Source organism: Hylobates moloch, unplaced genomic scaffold (assembly GCF_009828535.3).
Source record: "Hylobates moloch isolate HMO894 unplaced genomic scaffold, HMol_V3 SCAFFOLD_6, whole genome shotgun sequence".
Classification (NCBI taxonomy): Eukaryota; Metazoa; Chordata; class Mammalia; order Primates; family Hylobatidae; genus Hylobates; species Hylobates moloch.
Window position 1 is genome coordinate 54668323 of NW_026652281.1, and position 16886 is coordinate 54685208.

The window sequence follows — 16886 nt, forward strand, 5'->3', positions numbered from 1 at the left end:
TTTTATTGTAAAACCTCGGTATTAACAAGAATGAACACTGTAGCTAGTAAATAAAATATTTTTTCTTCATAAAACATGAAAGTATTTTTCAGAATTCTAGGAAATGTCAAAGTAATTTTGGCTGTAGTCATATTACATTTAATGCTATAGAGAATATTTCTAAAATTAACAAAAATATTCTGTAATTTCCTCAGTTATTGCTACTGGTGATGAGGGATGTAAAGTTGGCATGCTTTCATGTTTTGAGCATCATCATTATACACTTCTGATTTTGCAAGTCAGAAACAATCTTTGTTTTAGTTAAGATAGCTGAGAACATTCTTAGGTAGGGGGTCAGGCTTTCATTATTTGTATATTTAGGTAAGTAATATATAGAATACAATGAATTGATCAGAGTAACTACATGTATAATTTTTAATGAAAGAATCATACAGTATTTATACATTTCTGTGACTTTTTAAAAGTTTATCAGAATATGGTAGTTTGGGACCAAAGACATAAGTTTTATTTCTGTATAGATCATTTTATTTTGTTATTTTCTGTGACCACTGGTAATAATCATTTCACAGATGTAAGCTGCCATTCACTGTGGAGCTTTGGCAATAGAATTGGCTAGATCAGCAAGCCCATCTCAACTATGGAACAACAACTTGCAGCTCATCTCTATTGATGGTGAGTCGGTGTCATCTTCATACATGAAAGATCATGTTAATGTTATTTTATCTTTGCAGTGTTATCAAACAACAATTTGTCTTAAACTTTGTTTTATGAGACATTATTGGGATGTTGAACCATGATGCTTCATTACTTGAACCCAGAGGACGACAAAGAAATCAACACAACAGTGAAAAATAAAGGAAGTTATAATTTGTTATCTGTGAATATACTTAAAATTTGTTTGATTAGCTTCTGTCATCTCCATTCTCATTCCTTATAACACATGCCAGCTAACTTCTAATTCATGACTCTTATTTGAATACATACTGATTAGAAAGGAGTGATATTGATCACATATGTTGTATACTTATTTTAAAAATATATTACTAGGCCGGGTGTGGTAGCTTATGCCTGTAATCCCAGCACTTTGGGAGGCCGAGGCGAGAAGATCACTTGAGGCTAGAAGTTCGAAACCAGCCTGGCCAACATGTTGAAATCCTGTCTGTACTAAACACACTTCACTTGGGAAGCTGAGGCACGAGAATCGCTTGAACCTGGGAGGCGGAGGTCACAGTGAGGTGAGATCACGCCACTGCGCTCCGGCCTGCGTGACAGAGCAAGACTGTCTCCAAAAAAAAAAAAAAAAAAGTGTATTACTGATATCAGGAAATTTCAGGACCGATTATCTTCCATTTTCAAATAGGTTATTTAGTGGATCAACGGGTGGCCATCATTAATGCTTGTTGCAAGTTTGCTATTTCAGAGACATAGTGCTTGACTTCTATATATTTAATGTTATTACAAGAGTCAGTAGTATATCTACATAGCTGTCTGCAGTTCAGGGTCAATATAATTTGATAGTATTTAATAATCATAACTTCATTTTACTGTACTAATTACATTTATAATTTGACCAAATCTTATGTAATCATGAAGTATGTATATATATGTGTGTGTATATATAAGTAACTTGCTACAGTCACTTATGTTGCTTTGGCCCTCTTTAGTTGCTTTCACTTGAGTTATCACCATTGTCAGGTTGTCAAAGTAAATTTTCTTTACAGTCTTGCTTTGCTTGTGTCCTGCCTTTTTTTTTTTTTTGTAATTGTTATTATCTTTCAATTTTTCCTCTTTACAGTATAAACAAATCCCAAGGTCAAAAATTTGTAGGACTGATGCTCACTGAAGTCAAAACTACTTTTAGGTATGAGGAAGAGGATCCTTATCCTACAAGTACATGACATCACCTGATTATAACTAGCCTAACCATCAATATGAAATGTTTTTGAAAGAGGCTTCTGGCAGCCTTTTCCCTTACCATCCAACATGTAACATGTACTTCTTACATGTTAAACCCCAGTTAAACTGACTAGCTTGTATTTGTCCTACCATGATAAGCTATTTTGCACTTTTGTCTTCATTCATATTCTCCTTCTTACAATTATAGTCTTTCCCCTTTGCTTCCTGATAGGTACCAACTTTCATTCAAGATTGAGCTTGGTGAACACTTTGAAGTCCTCTACTGACCTCTGTCACTGAAATTTCCAAGATGCAGATCTCTTCTAGAGCCCGTATTTCATTGTTCTTATTTACTTATGTCTTCTTCTTACTAGACTGTAGATTTCTTAAGGGCAAGTACAAAGACTATGTTTTAAATTCATCTTTATATCCCCAGTTTCTAGCATAATACCTGGCAAGAGTGGGAGCTTAATGAGCATTTGTGGAATGAATGAATGAATAAGCTAAATAGAAAAGAAAAGGTGATTCTAGCAGTTGGTCTGATAATGGTGATAACGTGAATTCCCAAGTGGAGTGCTGATACACTTTTCAGGGAATATTCAGTGTGGAAAACAGTATCTTTCCCAAGGTCTCACCATAATTATACTAGTTTCTTGGGGTCAATGTATAATGTGTGTCTGGAATTTTGTCATTTTGAAAAACCAAACATTTATTATTGGAAATTTACCCACAAAGTTTATACAGCTGAATTTAAAAAATAAATATTAGATTTCAGTAATGAGTATAATGGAGCTTAAGAACTCTATTACTTTCCCTAAGGAGATCTTGTGTTGTAATCAGTCTAAAGTTGGAAAAGGACCCTTCTGCTTGAAAGTTATGAAGAGTAAATCAAAGGAGGAGCCCATTTGTTATCATATTTAAAGTTCCATTTACTTTAAAGCTGTGTAATTCTATGTCATGCAATGCTGATGAAAAAGCTTATAATGGCCAGTATTGTCAGAATGGCACATTCTTACATGGTTCAGTAGTTTACACTTTGAAAAGCATTCATTTATCACATTACCCGTTTAGTAATATGTCAGGCTATAAGTTGATTTTATATTTTGTCTATTTACTGAGATTTTATTAATTACAGGTTAAATGTTCTTTGACTATCATATTATATTATAGTTTTAACTGAGGAATTACAATGAAGATATTAAAAAGAAGCTTAAGATTTCTGGTATTAACTAGGTTCTGTTAAATGATTTTACTTGTTTTAGAATATATAGAAATATACCGAGTTAGAATGAGTGGCATATTTACTAAATAATTCAAATAAAATGGGGAGAGAGTGGAGGAGATTGGAAGGAATGAAATTTTCCTTGTTCAAGCTGTAAACACTAAAACCTTTAATTTTGTAGGAAGACATTATGTACTCTGGTCATTCAACTTGTATATCCTTAGTCTATTTAGTAATCAAAAACTTCTAAGTAAATATGTGTGATTTAATTTGTGCTGCTGAGAAACAGTGATCAAAAATGGCAATAAAAGTCACTTAACAAAATAAGAATACTAAAAAAAAAAACCTAAGAATTTTACTGTGTCCCATTCTTCATTCAATTTCTGGCAGCCTTCATGATTACAAATCACTTGATTGACTAACTAGACATTCTCAAAGTGAATTATGAATCAGGTTCATTTTTCCTGGTTGATAGTTGACACATGCTGTAACTCTTTCACTTTGTGATATATCAAATTCTTGTAACAGTAATAAGAGATATAATCAGCTCTTTATTTCAGGAAAACTAAATTGCCTTTTCAAAAAATGAAATGCACTTGCTAACATATTAACAACACAATGTAATTCCTGCCTTCGGATTTCAGGGTGGAATCCACAGTGATGATGTTATTTTTCAGATTAAAAAAAGTCTTTAGAATGATTTTCTGACAGGCATAAAACTGTTGATATCAGTTCTATAGGCTGCCTGGGCAGTTGCCTGAGCCTAGTTGCAAAACAGTTAGATTTTCTGTTCTTATTATTTAAAAAATGCGTGATAGAGAAATTGTGAATTTTTAAAACATTTTCCTTGGAAGGAAATGTAGTTTTCCCTAAATACCCAATTTGCAAGGAGGCCATGATGTTGCAAACTTAAAAATGTGGAGCATTCTAATGGTTATTAATAGGGAGGGTCTCTTTTTGAATAGGGAAAAGGGCCCATAGTGACCTGAATCTTGAGTATTTCCATTCGTTAAACTGAATGAAGGGGGTCAACTCTGCTTTCAAATATATTCTGTTCTCTTTTGACTTAATAAGAATTCTTCATGCATAGCTCTACTGGCAACTGAGTAGTAGAAAATTCCTTTAATATAACTCTATTTTCTTTAATCCCATTTATCCAAGCAATTGAAAATAAAATGGGCACTCTTTTTTTTTTAATTATACTTTAAGTTCTGGGATACATGTGCAGAACATGCAGGTTTGTTACATAGGTATACACATGCCATGGTGGTTTGCTGCACCCATTAACCAGTCATTTACATTAGGTATTTCTCCTAATGCTATCCCTCCCCTTGCCCCCCATCCCTCGACAGGGCCCCCGGTATGTGATGTTCCCCTCCCCATGTCCATGTGTTCTCATTGTTCAGCTCCCACTTATGAGTGAGAACATGCAGTATTTGGTTTTCTGTTCCTGTGATAGTTTGCTGAGAATGATGGTTTCCAGCTTAATCCATGTCCCTGCAAAGGACATGAACTCATCCTTTTTATGGTTGCATAGTATTCCATGGTGTATATGTGAAAATGGGCACTCTTTAATGTGATTGATATATTAAGAATTTGAGAATCCTGCGCAAAATTCAGTCTTGAGAATCCTGCGCAAAATTCAGTCTTGAGAATCCTGCACAAAATTCAGTCATTCCCTTGGTAAAAGTGAAGTCACTTCACTGAGAATTCTCATGCGTGGGAATGTAGGGCCTGAACTGTGTGTCATTATGAGATCCTCGTACTAGTAAAAAAAATTGTATATGAGAAAGTAATTCTGTGTTTCTCATGAAGGCAGACTCATCAAAAGTTAATGGAAGCTTTGTGTATATAAGGACCATAGAATTGTACTGCTTTACTTACCCCCATGTAAAAGCAGAGTAATTAGTACCTCAGAGTTTCAGTGCCTTTCCCCTTACTTTCTTTGTTTTCCTTTGTGAATAAGATTTATTCTATTAGAACTAAAAATTGTTTTCTTGCTATTTCATTGTCTTTATAAGGATATGTTTTATAAAAAATCCCTTCTGAGTAGTATTCTGAATTTATATGAACGTATAGAGTAGCAATGTGTTATTACACATAGTTGCATAAACATGGCAATTTTTTTTCTTAGTATTTTGTTCTCTTTAAAATTATCTAAAGTTCTTGAATTTATGCTTTGGCTACCTTGAAATTTAATTTTCAATCCCCTAACACTATTAATTTTGTGCTTAGTAGTTAAAATTGCTATTAAACATCTTTTATGGGATTAAAGTCTTATTCACGATTAGGCAATGAATTTATATATAATCAGTTATTACATTCATTTAAAAATTATGACTATTAATCCTCCAAATATGTTTTTAACATATATTATACCCTGGTATAATTGAAATTAAGGAATTAGAAATGGAAAGACAAAGCATCAATTTACTTATTTATTTTATTTATTTTTTATTTATTTTTCTTAAGACAGATTCTCACTCTATCATCCAGGCTGGAGTGCGGTGGCATGGTCTTGATTCACTGCAACCTTTGCCTCCCGGGTTCAAGTGATTCTCCTACCTCAGCCTTCTGAGTAGCTGGGATTACAGGCATATGCCACTACACCCAGCCATTTTTTTTTTTTTTTTGTATTTTTAGTAGAGACAGGGTCTCACCATGTTGGCCAAGCTGGTCTCGAACTCCTGATCTCAAATGATCCACCCACCTTGGCCTCCCAAAGTGCTGGAATTACAGGTGTGAGCCACTGTGCCTGACCCAGTTTATTAATTATAGAAAAAAACTTTAAGTCTTTTTTAACTTTAGTAGGTTTTGTGAGAAGACCATAAACTGAACTGGAGCTATAAAATAATGCCATTCTCCAGTCTGACTCGATACTTTCTATGTTTTGACATAGCTGGACATTTGGAATCTAGAGGCATTGTTGTACTTCTTTAGACATACTGGGGTAAACCATATATGGTAAAATGGGCTTTTGTTGCTGTGACCAGACCATAAGATGTGGGAATGAAAGAAGAGCAGGGGAAAGGAGGAGACAGAAAATATTTTTTTTTTGGCCACATAAATTGATTGAATTAGTTTGATTGTTTATGTTGATTAAATAGATTGCTAGGTTGTCTCCATTTGTGATGTACAACTTGATGCTTAATTGCTCCCATTGAGCAATTTAGTAATAGGCCAGTCATTGAGAGAGGAAATGAAATATCTGGAGATTTCCTTCAGGAAAACTGAAGGAAAATATTTAAGAAGGAATTTCTGGTTTTTGCTTTTCTAAGTAAGTGTGTAAAGGGGTCAGGATGTCCAGTATAAATAAAATCTGCCAGCCTTACGTTCCACGATTTTTATTTCAACCCTTGACACTGATTCTCTCTCCCTTTTTCCGATTGACATGTGCAAGACAATAACAGTTGCATTTTTGTAACATGGTCCAAGTGTCTCATGTTACATAAATTTATATTGTATTTGTCAGTATCAACATTACATTGGTATGCCTATTCTAGTTTTGTATGTTAACACTGACATTTTCTATTCTGGTGATATAAGCAGGTTTTAAATAGTTTCTGGTATATTAATATTTATGGCCCTTTGGAATATTTCTGGTTAAATCCTTCCTTGGCCTGGATTTGGTTAGTTCTTTATTTCTCTTGCTTAGGCATATGCTAAAAGTTGGAACTACAGATTAGTAGGTATGGAGTACAGAATTATGATATCTTTTTATTACATAAACACTAAAATGGCATAAGTGTATTCTGTATGATTCTAGGCCTCCTTGCTGTTGATATTATAGATAATATGTAAAATAATTCTTTTAGATCCCCCTTTTAATTGGATTCAATGATACTTGGTTTTGATTCTGAGAAATGTATACATTATTATGCAATGAGATTCAAGGGACATGGACATTAATGGTGATAGATGTTGGCTGGAATCAGTAATTTTGGATTGATATCAAAGAAGAACATAAAGAAGGCATTGTTTTAGTTAAAACTAATGGTCTACAGCGACATGTAATAGCATTTAGTACATTCTACATTTGATGTCTACCTAGTACTTTAAAGCCTCAAATAATATACACTTTTGTTGGTGTATCAGTCAGTGTTCTCCAGAGAAACAGAACCAATAAAATACATATATATGCATATACATATGCATATGCATATACATACACACACTCACGCACACACATATATGATTTATTTTAAGAAATTGGCTCACACAATTGTGGGGACTGGCAAGTCTGAAATCTGTAGGGCAGGCTGGCAGGCTGGAAGCTCACACAGCAGGTGATGCTGCAGTCTTAAGGCAGAATTTCTTCTCATCCAGGACCCTCAGTTTTTGCTCTTAAAGCCTTCAACTCATGGGATAAGATCCACCCACCTTATTAAAAGTTAATCTCTTTTACTTAAAGTTAGCTGATTGTAGACATTAACAACATCTACAGAACACTTCACAGTAACATCTAGGTTAGTGTTTGATTAAATAAGTGAGTACTATAGCATAGCCAAATTGATCCATAAAACTAACCATCACAGTTGGTCATTCTTCCCCATCCCCCATTATTTATGTCATAAGTCACAGAAATGGCTAGTGTCAAACTGTCAAACTATCATCAAAGAACATATTAGGCAACTTCCTTGAAACGAAAACCATCAATTCCAGAGATAATAGCTGGCATCCATTTGTTCATTAACAAATATTTATTGAATGCTGTGTATGTGCCAGTACTGAAAAAAATGACATGCAAAACCACTTATGGACCCTATTCTTTTTTGTAGTTTACTGATTAGAGTTGATGCCTAGGAAAGAGGCAAAATGTAATTGTTAACCCAATAAACAAACCATTTCCCTCTGACTTGCTTCATGTAAATTTTTATTACATAAATCTTATGATAATTGCAATGTATAAAATAGTCAACCTTCTCTTTACATAATTTATATTTCTTTGATATTGCTTTCTAGAAATTTTTGAGAACAGTTTTGGAAAATTTTGATATTTGAGTTCATTGAGTATTTAAAGCACCATGCCCTCTAATCTATAAGTAGAAACTCCTCTCCTTCTGTGTCAGTTTACATTGCCTTTCTGTTTATTGATCAGTCCATGTACAGTAGTAATAATAATTCTTTCGGTTAAGACTTATTATATGCTAGATACCTTACAAACCTTCTCTCTAATTCCTGTATTCATAGTTTCATTTTAGAGAGGAGGAAACTGAGGTTCGGAGAGGTTAATTGACTTGCCCACAGTTATACAACCACTAAGTGAAGGAGCAGGAATTCAAACTCAATCTGTCCGAATCTGAAGACCATGATTTTTTCCTATCCCACTCAGATTGTCTCTATATAAAACTTCTTAGCAAGCCTCCTGGATCCCTTGGGACAGCCTCTTGTCTGTGTAAAGAGATTCCTAGACTTCTGTGGATGAAATTTCCTATGATCTCTTTTGGTAACGACAAGTGAATTTATTTGACTGACTTTGTCCCCCAAGTAGTATGAGAATTATTATGTGAATTATGTGGGTAGAATGAAATGTTTAACAACTGAGGTTAAGGCAAAATTAATGAAATTAACAACAAAAGGAGAGTAGGTTAAGTAGATGCTAGGAAAGTATTACAGTGTATCCAGGCTTGGGCCAAAAAATGACTAATGTTTAAAGAAATGCACAGGAGTAAAAGTGTAAGAGAAGGAAGAGAAAAAGAGCAATTTGCCTAAGAGGCAAAAGTGTGGATTAATGCCCACCTACTGCCTTTTATTCCTTAATAGAAATTTAGCATAGAGTAAAATGAATTTGGCCTTAGAGATAGTGGATGTTTCTATTTTGTGACTCTTCCAAAACATTAAGTCATTTTGTGGTATAGAAGCACTAATACCTGGGAGTAGTTACAGAGATACTTAATGCTTGTCAAATAACCAAGTACTCCTCTAATTTTCTAGCCACTTTGTAGCTGGTAATGGGGTTGTGGGGGACTGGGGGTAGGTCACCAGTACTTTATGGTGTATCCACAAAATAGCAGAACCTCTGTCAGCCTTGGTTCTTAAGTGAATATGAAGTATAAACCCTCATTGATGAATTTTGTGTACGTAGCATAAGTGAGAAGTAAATTTTTGTTATACTAAGCCATGGAGATTATGGGATGTTTGTTATTAAACTGTGTAACCCATCTTAACTCTATAGGGACTTAAGTGTTCCTCCCTACCTCTGGCCCTGCTAAACTGTCCTCACACTGCTCCTACTAAGTCTTTAATATCCAATCCATCTCTTCATGTATACTTTTTCTTATCAAAAGCCCCCCATAGGTGCAAACTCTTTGTAGTCATTCTTACAATTTCTGATATCATTGATGTTATTAGATTAGACATACCTACAGAATAACTCTTTTTTTTTTTTTTTTTGAGACGGAATCTCGCTGTGTCACCAGGCTGGAGTGCAGTGGTGCGATCTTGGCTCAGTGCAACCTCTGCCTCCTGGGTTCAAGTGATTCTCCTACCTCAGCCTCCCGAGTAGCTGGGATTACAGGTGCGCTACCACGCCCAGCTAATTTTTGTATTTTTAGTAGAGATGGGGTTGCACTGTGTTTGCCAGGATGATCTCGATCTCTTGACTTCATGATCCGCCCACCTCGGCCTCCCGAAGTGCTGGGATTACAGGTGTGAGCCACTGCACCCGGCCGAATAACTCATTTTTTTGCATGGCTATTACACATTACTAACAATTACTCTAATTTTATATTTAAGATTAAGACTTCAGGATTTCATATAATTTATTAGGATTATTGGAAATTCTTCAGATTATGCTGCCTGGGGACTCGAAAATAATAGCAGGCAGTGTAAAGTCAACTATTTTGAGATGTCTGTTTCTTCTCCAAGATTAAATTATATAATGTGCCAACCCATATAATTATATATTCTATGGCTTATTAGAATCCATGCTAGTTTTTATAATAATTTAGGGTTAATGAAAGTTTCTGTCTTCTAATGATTATGCAACTTTTGACAAATGACTGTCATGCACCATTTGCCTTTTTGCCTTGGCTGCCTGTGAGCTCATTGTGAAAATTAGTTTTCACTTTTATTAATTTCCTGATCTATGGTTCCTCATATAATGATGTCCTATATTTGTTCATTTAATTACTGAGTTCCCACTTATCTTTAGTTTTAAATTAACTTTGTATAAAAATATTTTATTTTTTGAACTAGAGTCTCAAATATTTTTATTTCTTAGGTCCTGTTAAGTACTTAGTCCCTCCTTTCCCATTTCTCTTTTCTTGCTTTGCAGGAATCTAATGACCATTGAACTGTGGCCATTACTTCAATTACAAGTATTTTCTTCACTAATGTCAGACTGTGGGCCTTTGTATATACACTTTTAACAAACTTTTTGGAAGTGCAATACATATCACAACAACTTCTCAATGCCGAATCATAGTATTGGAAGACATTTTAAACAACAATTAAACTCAACTTATTTACTACCAATAATGCACATAAGTCAGCTGAAGTGAGGATAACATGAATAGCACAAATACGTTATGATTGCTGCCTGGCCAACAGTAATTATAAGAACCTTCAGTTTTGAGATGTGTCTTGATTTCAGAGATGTTAAAAAAGTTTGTAAGTTACCATTGATAAAATATGAGTTTGCTTCCGCAAATATCTTTCTTCTCTCCTTCTGAAACTCAAGAGTAAACATATATTAGATTTTCTCACCATTTCATACATGCTGGTTCCTAGGCTACTCTCTGAGTCATTTCTTTTTTCTCATCTGCCCACCAGTTCACTAGTTCTGTCATTTTCTGGGTCTGATCTGCTGCAAATGCAATACATTGAGTTTTATTTATTTATTTATTTATTTATTTTTATTTTTTTTTGAGACGGAGTCTCACTCTGTCCCCCAGGCTGGAGTGCAGTGGCGCAATCTCGGCTCACTGCAAGCTCCGCCTCCTGGGTTCACGCCATTCTCCTGCCTCAGCCTCTGCAAGTAGCTGGGTCTACAGGCGCCCGCCACCACGCCCGGCTAATTTTTTGTATTTTTTTAATAGAGACGGGGTTTCACCGTGGTCTCGATCTCCTGACCTCGTGATCCGCCCACCTCGGCCTCCCAAAGTGCTGGGATTACAAGCGTGAGCCACCGCGCCCAGCCTACATTGAGTTTTAAATTTCAGTCATTGTGTTTTCATTTCTAGAAATTTCATTTGACTCTTTTTCAAATTACTTTTCCTTTTTTTTTTGTAGTTTCCTATCCCTGGAGATATTTTCAATCATGCCATTTAATTTTTTAAATACAGCAAGTGTAGTTTTATAATTTGTATCTGTTAATTCTAATATCTGAAGTCTTAGTAGGTCTGTTTCAGTTGTCCTGTAATTATGCATGTTTTTGCCCATGTTGCTTTGTTTCCCTGTATGCTTGGTTTCCCTGTATGCTTGGTTATCTTTCTTACTGCCCTTGCAAAATTATTTGGAGAGTCCTGGAGGCTTGGATGAAGATACCTTTTAGGAATAATTTGCATTTGCTTTTGCCAAGGATCTTGGGATCATTTCGACCAAAATCTTAGCTTGAAGTTCCGCAATCAATCAAGGTGATGAGAACCTGGTCAGTAAATCCTAATGAGGGCCAGGCTGTGGCCAAAGATTTTTAGACAGACGTTTCCCTCCTTTGCCATTTCTCTTTTCTTTCCTCCTCTGCTCCTCTTAGTGTCTAGACAACCTTCATGGAAGTCCTTGGGGTGGGTGGGAAATGAGGACGGCAGATTTCATTCTAGGTATAGCCCTTTGAGGTCTAACTTAATGCAGAGAATTTTCTATTCTATGTGCCACCTTACATGGGATCTTGAGCCTTGATTTCTAAACCCCTTGCCTTTGATGTTTCAGAATTGAAGTTTAAATTTGCCAATGGGCAAATGTCCTCAAGGCAAATTGGCTTAGGTGTTCGATATTCTTCTTACCAGAAAGGTAAACACTGGGTTTTTTACTTCACCCAGAATTTGGCATGACAGTTCCCCATTATCTTGTCAGCTTAGTGCTTTAAGTGATTGCATTTAAAAAAATTCTGCATTTTCAGTTTTCAGCAGGAGGGATAGCCTCAACTAGTGGTTTTCAACTGGGGGTGATTTTTTTCCCCTAGGGGACATTTGATAATGTTTGGAGGTGTTTTAGTTGTTAGAACTGGGGTTAGGGGAACTACAGTCATCTGGTGGGGAGAGACCAGCAATGCTGTTGATCGTACTATAATGCACAGGCCACCCCCAACAACAAACAAATTACGTAGCCCCAAATATCAATAATGCCAAGGTCCAAATAACCTAACCTTCCATTACCGAAAACAGAAGTTCAAGAAGATAGTTTATAATTTAAAAATTTTTAGGTCTTAATAAGTTGTCATACTTTCACAGATTTTATTTCATACTAAGTAATTTATTTCAAATTTTACATTCCAACTACAGAAAATTTTCTAAGCCAGTTTTTGTTCTTCATGAGTATTATTATCAAGGTCACATTTTTCATCTAGTATGTTTTACCCTGGTACTTGTTGGCAGGGTCAGGACTAAGGTGAGATGAGCAAGGCATTTGCCTCACACAAAATGCACAATGAATAAAATGTCAAAACTTTGAATAAAGACAGAATCACTGAAAGTACTTTGCCTTATTGGAACCTGAGGCAAAAACAAAAATAAGTAATACTATTTAAAATTTTGATATCTTGTTCATCGTAGATTTTTACATTAATTTTGATTTTTTAAAACATTGCATTAAAATATTATTTAATGTGTTTGCTGAATTTTTTTTGACACCCCCTTAAATTCGCACCAATGTGAGTGTCTTGCTTTCCTTATTTGATTCTTGCCCTGCTTGTTATTGAGTCATTCTGGTTGGGTAGCTCATACAGGATGGAGAGGCCAGGGCTGACACTAGGTTTCATTTCTCAAGCAGGACAGGTGGAAAGGTTGCTGTCCTAATAAAGGGGTAGTGGAAGGTTTGAGGGACAATGGTGCTGATGTTCAAATTTTCGATTATATCCAGTTATACTTTGAGTAAAAACTGTTGTTCAGGGGATCCAGGGTAAAGTTGCAAAGGCCCCATAGGTATACCAACCAAGCAGTAAGAAACTGAGTTGGTAATTCCATTTTAAGAGAGCAGTCATATAGGAAGAAGTCCATTGAGACATTTAGGGAGGAGGCATAGCCACTAGGTTTAAGACCACAGCTATCAGGATTAGGGTTATTGATTTCCATTGAGGGAGACTGAAAGACCATGGTTTAACACACTGTTCCTAGGAGGAAAAAGTATAGTGAGAACTCATTTATTCTGACTGAAATACAGGAGAGGCAAAGGAAGCCTCAGAAACTTTATGGTGGGCCTGCTTATCACATGAGAAGAGTGAAGCTTGGGAGACACTATGGAAACCAATTGATTGTATTTACCATTTTCGCCTCCTTCCAATTTACCTCTCCTACCTCAATGTGGTGAATGACCAAATGGTAAGAGGTACATGAAGTGTGCTTTAAAGCAGTTTAGGTATTTCTTACCTCAGTCAAAATTAACTCAGATACAAGGGTAGGACAGAATCTGCAGGTAGAAGGTGACACTTAGAGGTAGTTAGGGAAACCTGAGGCAGGAGAAAAGAAAAAGTGAGGGCTAATGTTGGAAAGTGTTTTGAAGCATTAATTTTTAAACTGTTAAAGTAAAAAGTCATTTTCTTCTATCAAACCAGTAATATGTGTGTAATCATAGGCACTCATGTACTTGTACAGTAGAACAGAGTGACTATTTTTTTGTATTGGTATTCCCATGCTTTTTCTCCCCCAGAGTCTCTCAATTTCAGTTGTACCACAATTTTATTGTATTTTCCAGTGGCAAAGTGTACACTTGTGTGTGTTTTTTGTGTGTGTGTTTAAATTTTTTTTGAAGGGAAAAATTCTTCTTTATCTTGGCTTGCACATTTCTAGGATATGTTCCTGTTTTAGATTTTTAGCACAACTCCACTAAAACCATAACAGGTCACTTTTGAGTTAAGTGTCAAAAATCATGTTAAAACTACGTCTATCTATTTGCATTACAGAGGAAACACTGAAGGCTTCAAAGCAATTTTTAGTGCTGGAATGTCAGAAAAGTAAATGGATGCTGGCAAGCAGATAAGATTCCGTGAGAATAGCCCCTTGAGCCTATTTGGTAAAATACTAGAGCTGTAAAGAATGGTGGGCTTTGCAAGCAGAGCGAGCTACAGCCCTTGAAATACAAAGAAAGAAAAGGAAACAGAAACCAAAAACATCTTTTTTGAGAATAGATCTCAGGACTACTCTGAAAGATCTTACTTTTTTTTCTTTTTAAACAGGTGACAGACACTCATCAGACATATTCCTTCCATTCAAAGAGAGTATTCAACATTAATGATTCTCCATTTTCTTTTTCATGACACATTTATCCCCAGATCCCCAAACAACATCATTTTTGCATATTTATAAAACCAGTGACAACTGTAGTATAAAATTTTTGAAATGATACTGGTGATGATTTTAAAACATTGAGAATAAACTGATCACATAGAAATTTATTAAGTTAATCAATATCCCTGAGTTGCACTTATGGTCATCAGGCATATTCTAGGAGCCAAGTGATTTGCTTTTTTGATTGTACATGGTAGGCTTATCTTGGGCTAATTCACATAGGTTGTCTTAGTATCTTGAGACACTGACACTGCTTTATTTTTTATTCCTTTCTGTCTCTTATTTAGTTAAATTAAAATTTAATTGACACATTATAATTATATATATTTATGGGATACAATATGATATATTTGTTGTATAATGATCCAATCAGGTTACTTAGTGTATCCATCATCTCATACCTTCATCAATTCTTTGTGGTGAGAACAGTCAAAGGCCTCTCTTCTTGCTGTTTGTAATAGAGAATACCTTAATGTTAACCATAGTTACCTTACTGTGTAATAGAACACAAGAACTTTTCCCTCTTGTCTAATTGTAACTTTGCACCCATTGACCAACCTCTTCCCATCCTCCATTCCCTCCTTCCCCCGATCCCTCTCCAGTCTCTGGTAACCACTGTTGTCTCTGCCTCTATAATTTTTTTTTGAAGATTCAGCATATGAGTGAGATCATGTGGTATTTGTCTTGCTGTATCTGGCTTATTTCACTTAACATGATGTCCTCCAGGTTCATCCATGTTGTCACAAATGACGGGATTTCATTTTTTTAACGGACGATTAGTATTCCATTATGTATATATACCACATTGTCTTTATCCATTCATCTGTTATTGAATACATAGGTTGATTCCCTATCTTGGCTATTGTAAGTAGTGCTGAAATAAACATGGGAATGAAGATGTATATATATATTTTTTGATAGGGAGTCTTGCTCTTTCACCCAGGCTGGAGTGCAGAGGTGCAATCTCAGCTCACTGCAACCTCCACCTCCCAGGTTCAAGCGATTCTCCTGCCTCAGCCTCAGAGTAGCTGGGATTACAGGCTCACACCACCATTTCTGCCTAATTTTTGTATTTTTTGTAGAGATGGGTTTCGCCATGTTGGCCAGGTTTTTCTCAAACTCCTGACCTCAAGTGATCCTCCTGCCTCAGCCTCCCAAAGTGTTGGGATTACAGGCATGAACCACTACACCTGGCCCAGATGTCTTTTTGATATACTGATTTCCTTTCCTTTGGATATACAGTAATCCTCCCTTAACATTGTCGGTAAGTTCTTGGAAACTGACTTTAAGTGAAGTGATGTATAACGAAACCAATTTTTACAAAGTCTAATTGATAGAAACAAGGGACAGTTCCTATGGTATATTTCTGATTATAAAAACATCATTAAACTTCTAAAGACCCACAACACTTCTAATACTAAACATTGAAATAAATGTGAATTACATGTATATTTAAGAAAGATTAATAAAAACAAGATAATTACTCATTTTTTTGTGAATCAGTGAGTGACAGTGGTTGTAGTGGCAATGCATTAAATCAAGGAATAAATGTTTGTAAAGAAAAATTATAAGAAGCATTTCCTACAACTGCTCAGTTCAAAAACAATCACAAATATGGCGGGCATGCTCAACACTTTCATGCAGCGTTGTTTGTTGTTGTACATTTGTGTGATTATTGTATATTTTGTGAATATTTATTTATTTATTTATTTATTAATTTTTGAAACAGAGTCTCACTCCCATCACCCAGGTTGGAGTGCAGTGGCGCAGTTATGGCTCACTGCAGCCTCAACTTCCTGGGTTCAGGTGATCCTCCCATCTGAGCCTCCTGAGTAGCGGGGGACTACAGGCCCATGCCACCATACATGGCTAATTTTTTGTATTTTTAGTAGAGATGGAGTTTTACTATGTTGTCCAGGCTGGTCTTGAACTCCTGAGCTCAAGGGATCTGCCTGCCTCAACCTCCTAAAGTGCTGGGATTCTAGGTGTGAGCCACTGTGCCCAGCTGCGACTTTTTAATTTAAAATAATTTGTATTCATTCATTCATTCATTCATTCATTCATTCATTTTCCAACCCAGTTCAGGGTTTTATGCCAGTTTCCATGGGTTTCCATGCCAGTTCAGGGTTTTATGTGGCTGGAGTCTATCCCTGCAGCTCAGGGCACAAGGAAGGAACTAGCCCTGGACAGGACACCATCCCATTGCAAGGCTCACTCACACACACCCATACTCACTCAGGCTGGACCATGTATATATGCCAATTCACCTACCATGCACATCTTTGAGATATGTGGGGAAACTGGAGTACCCAGAGAAAACCCACGCA

The 16886-nt window shown here is 35.9% G+C and overlaps 1 long non-coding RNA gene across 4 annotated transcripts in view; it reads left to right on the forward strand.

The window, feature by feature from the left end:
• The window catches only part of LOC116471004 (uncharacterized), a 172658-nt gene that overhangs the window by 27602 nt on the left and 128170 nt on the right, over window positions 1-16886 (forward strand). For all 4 annotated transcript variants that reach the window (XR_009214091.1, XR_009214092.1, XR_009214089.1 and 1 more), the window contains one exon: window positions 570-672. This is a non-coding gene — a long non-coding RNA (uncharacterized LOC116471004). The remainder of the gene's footprint in view (window positions 1-569; window positions 673-16886) is intronic.